A 5,336-nucleotide genomic window follows, 5' to 3' on the forward strand; every position below is an offset into this window, starting at 1 on the left:
AATAAGCACCTAGTCTTCCTGGCATCCACAGCAACAGAAAAGAGTCCTCTGGGCATGGTGCTCCCAGGCAGCACTTCTGCGCACCCCTCTGTCACCAAAAACGTTGGGATAATAAAACTTTGTAACTCTGCCAGCTCAGCGTTAGAAAGGAGGCATTACTTTATTTCGGCACCGGGTGTGTGGGGAATCACTTCTTCAACATGTGCACACCCAGCAATCTCACCTACTCGTTTGTATCCAGGGAACTAAGACATATTCATTACTTTGCTCAAACTCACAGGCTAAACATTCCCACAAAGTATTTGACATATTTAAATCACTTCTCCAAAATTACTGACATTGAGAGGAGGGGTCTCTTGAGGGCCTCTGGTGGCTGTTCTGCAAATTCTCCTTCTGTGCTCAAGAGCCTCCTAAAGCCACTTTCTTCCCCTTGAATGCATTGCAGCTGTCTTCTTAGCAGGCCCCCTCTCTTTAGTCTCAAGGCTAAGTTATCCACTTGCACACATTAATCACTGGTGTGGGGGAATACAGGGCTAAGCACTGTCTGTTAAAGCTTAAGAAATTCACAATTTGTTACAGGTAAACCTTTTCCCAACACCTCTCCTTCCTTCTCTGGCAATCAAACACACGCATCTCGTGATCACCGAGCCCAAGGCCACCTCTGACTCTCCTGTCACCCACCAGCCCTTCTCCGTTCATAAACAGCAGGTCCAGCAGTGCCTTCCCTCACTGGCTCAGTCACCAGCTGTCTCAGAAGCTCTCTGTCCAGGGAACATCCTGGACTGTTTGCTCTCCGCTGCACTCTATTGCCAGCAGACATCCCCACCCTGTTCCGTTCCCCCTGCAGAGCCTCGTACCTGCTATCCATGGGCACCTGGGAAGGGGGGGCAGTCACACAGGAGACGCACCCGCGGCGCTGGGCAGGAACCAAAACCCTGTCGAGTCACAGCTGCAGGCCTGTATCTGCACAGGATGCTCTGGCTGCCCCACTCCTCATGGGCTTTTGGCTGGAAATGCTGCTGAACTTTCTGCCTCACGTAGAAGTACCATGGCTGCGCAAAACATGGCCAGTGGGCCGTATTCCAAAGGCACTGCAGTGTGGAGTTGATGGGGGAAGGGGAGACCCTTCCCCAATTCCTAACCATAACAAAACCACCATAAAAGGACTTTCCATCTTGAAAAAACAATGGACAATTCAGAAAGTGAATGTAGAGCTTATTCACAGGGAGACAAGGAAGGGAATCTTCCAGTGGAGCTGAGATTTGATAGAGATTTTAATCTGAGCCCTATTCAGGCTGTAGATTTAAAAATTTATTTTAGAAGGTATTTTAAAAGGCTGTGCAGTCTTATGGCTTTGTTCTGATACCAAAATGGCTATATGAAATGTACTGGCATTTTAATTACACCCAAACTGATTACTCGCTAAAACATTTTCTGCAGAATAGACACTAAAGAAAAAATGAAAAGGTAAGCAGTGGATTGCTGACCTTGCAAATGTCTACTAAACTTATCAGACAATGAGATGTTTTTAGTTAGATCATAGAACAAATTAATTTGTATTGATACCTTGACTTATACAGACCTGTTGATTTCAAAGTAAAACTGCCAGCATGTACTAAGTGGAAATCTGAATACTCAGTTCTATGAGGTCTGTAATATTAGATAGTCATCGTTCACCATATTAACAAAATGAGCATTATGGCTATTTTTCTTACTTACAGTCAGCTCTTCCACACTCTTTGTAACACCAGATAGAGAGTTTATAGCAATGTGAACCATGGGCTGGTAGGGCATTGCAAAAGGCTCCTGTGTCAGCACTGAATGTTCACATTCGCCATGGCACCACTTCTTGCCTCTAATTCTGAGCTACAGCTCAGTTCCTGCAGTATAGATTCACACCTGTAGCCTGTATTTGCAGCTGGTTCTTACTTCTGTGTCCAGAAAAGAATCATATTTTGATCTCCAATCAAAATAAAAAGAGGGGAGAGTCAATGTCTTGGTTTGAAAGACAGGTGTCTGCCAAGAAAGGCAGGAGTCTCCCTTGAAATGGAAGAAAAAAAAAATGGCAACCCCCTTCCCTCCGCATTATTATAATTTTGAAATTAAGGGGCTTTCAGGCAAAGATATGAGGAACAGGAATAACAGTTCTTTACTATTATATATCTGTGTGTGTATAACAAGGCAAACAAACAGCAATAACTGCAGCAGTAAGAGCAGACAGAAGCACAAACCCAGTGCCAGCCCTCTCGGCTGTCGGGCCCTTTCCCCTCGGGTGCAGTTCCGCTCGCAGCCGGCAGGGGCGCTGGCGGCTCCCGGTGAGAAGGGCAGGTGCGATGGTTCCCCCGCGGCTGCAGGGGGCGCTCCGGAGCGAGCTCGGGGAGCACGCGGCAATGGCGCCCTGGGATCCCGGGAAGGGATGGAACAAAGGCTTCACAAACCCCTGGGCAGCCGATCCCAGTGTCCAGCCGGACCCTCGGGAACAGCAGGCTGGAACAGCAGGGACGAGCACAAATCCCGGGTGGCAGACGAGATGGATCGAACTCCGGAGCTGCGGTGAGAACCCCCGGAGGTCCGGGCAGGCAGGGCGTGCGGGGCTACAGAGCAGCGAAGGCTCCAAGCAACGGCGGGGGCAGGGCGGCCGCAGCCCGGCTCCCAGTGGGGCAGGGAACGTGGGCTTGGGATCCCGGGGTTTCTCCAGTATTAGGAAGGCAGCCGAAGAAGCAGAAGTCTCCAGTGCCAATGAATCCCTTCCAGCCTCTCCCTCCGTCCAAATGCCAGGAACTAATAGCCCACAAGCCCAGGTGAAAGAGAGTAGCCAGACGGACCTCTCCCCCTGTGGCCAGGTCTTTTGTTTTTCTTAAGCACTCTGGCAACCTGTATGGGGAAAATTCTTCAAGAGGAAAAAAGAACAGAGGGAGAACTCCTAAAACCCCAACAGTCAGGTTCTGGATAGGTATAGAAAGAATTAATAGATTTTTTTGCAAATATGTTGAAAAGCTGTTTGCACATACTGCATAAACGACAGCTGGAAGACTGGCACTCTGACTTGCAAGCTGAGGTTCGCCTATTCTTTTTGGACTGATTTCTTGAGGCCAGACACTGAACCTAATCAGTAAGAAAATCAAAACCACAGGGGTAGTTTGGGGAATATTGTAAATTATTCTGTCACGGTGCTTTTTGCTTAAAAGCTCTGGCCATCATCTGATTGGAGTTAATTACAGGAGACAGAAGCAATCCTACTGTGTCTGTGCACACAATTCCTTCCCAGTAATATTATGAATATGTTGTGATGTTGGCTTTTCGCACGTTACATAATTGTTATGAATGTATTGTGATGTTGGCTTTTTTTTCATGTTCCTTAATGATAGAAAAACTTTACCTAGGTTCTGTAATGTAATACATGACATAGAATGTCTACTGTTTATGTAGTCAATTTAGAAAAGATAGGCAGAGAAAGCCTTCACATTCCTGGAGTATCTTATCAGAGAAAGAAGACCCGAACCCAGAGAGAAGAATTTATGGAGGGAGCAGAGACGGAACAGAGCCGAGGAGGAAGATAAGGCTGATGGGATGATACACAGAAACTCCAAAGAATTTATGAATCATGCATGATTGTGATGAATATGCAATAAGAGATGTACTTTTAAAGACTATCTTTTGGATGTCGAGGTGTGTGCCTTTGGATCTCTGCCAAAGCACCCGGCCGTAGTACCCTTTTTGCTGTTGTCTCCTAACTGTCCCTTTTATTAAACTTTTCTTAAAATTTTACTAAGAGTGAACCTCATTTTTCACAATTTGGTAGCCCATACGGGGAAAAGGCCTCACCTCTGAGATCTCCTGGGAAACCCAGAGCGGGGGGGCGTCCCTGCCTGCTTTTGGCGGCCTCGCTTTGTGTTTCCCAGAATGATCGGGGGGTTTGCAGGTCAAACACCCAGTGGACAAGAGAGGAGACAAAGCAAAAAGAAAGGAAAGAAAAGGCTCCCTAAGATACCGCGGTAATTAAACACATAAAATCTTGTGCACAAAGACTCAGAGAAAGGTGAGTATTTTTTCTTTCCTCTTTTTTGGGGGGATACAGGGGATGAAAGTGTGTGCATGAGACGCAGGCTGGTTACCCCAGACCTGCGAAGCGAGTGTGGAGCCTCTGAGGCTGCAGTTCTGCTCTCCCGCAAGGGAAGCAGTCAGTAAAGAGGCAAAGCGAAAGAGAAAAGGAGTGAGAGAACCCCCGGTCTAACTGGGACGGGGTTTCAGGGAAGGGATTGGACTCCTTGAAGGAGGGGAGTCAGGAGTTTCCTAGTACAAACCACGACGAAACGAGACAAAAAGTAAGAGAGCCTCTAAAGATTTCCCAGGTTGAAGATTGGATCCGAGAAATTTAGGTTTTAAGACTGCCAGATTTAAGGGTTCAAAATTCAAGAAATCCAGGCTTAATTCTGCCAAATTGAGGATAAATCCAAGATATCTGGGTTTTGAGACTGCTGGATTGAGGGTTCAAAATTCAAGAAATCCAGGCTTAATTCTGCCAAATTGAGGATTACTCCAAGAAACCCGGAACTTTGGGCCCAGGGGTGAATATTGGCCAACAATTTGAAATTAAAAGGTACCTTAATCTTGTGTGGTTGTGACTGATAGCACTTGAGAAAGAGAAACTGGAACAACAATAAGGAGTGAGAATGAATGAAAACATATGTGATAGAAATGTTAAACCTTGAAATATAATTTTATTTTCTGGAGGGAAGCATGTTTTATTAAGAGGATAGAACTTTTGTATTCTAGGAGAAGAAGGGGGAAAGAGGTGGTGGGGTTCGAAAAGTTGTTTGTTTTGTTGGTTTTTATTAAAAAGGTGGGAAACAAAGGCCTGGGAAGGATAGATAAGATTCTGAGAAAATGGGACATAAAACTAGTAAGCAAGAGTCAAGGAATAAAAAAGGGAATAGAGGCATGCCAGTGGAGATACCCCAGGAAAGCCCTTTGGGAGTTGTGTTAGCTAACTGGAATACTAACCCAAGTACAAAGAAAAAGAGCAAAGTCAAAATGATACAGTTTTGTATGTTTGATTGGGCCGAGAAGGAAATAAGATTCGACCATGTTTTCTGGCCCAGATATGGCTCTTTTGAAGCTTGGATCTGTCAGGCTTTACAAGTATTTGTAAATTCAAAAGAGCCCTTTAACACAGAAGAAGGCAAGTACGCTTCATGCTGGGTGGGAAACATAGAGTCTAAGGGGATAAGAATTTTTAAGTTGTCAGAGACCCAAGAAAAGGAGAAAAGGGAAAACAAGAAAGAGGAGGGCTGGGACCCCCTGGAAGCATTGCCCCCTCCATTCCCGCCTGCCCC

This window comes from Coloeus monedula (genome assembly GCF_965178545.1).
Source record: "Coloeus monedula genome assembly, chromosome: Z".
NCBI classification, from domain to species: Eukaryota; Metazoa; Chordata; class Aves; order Passeriformes; family Corvidae; genus Coloeus; species Coloeus monedula.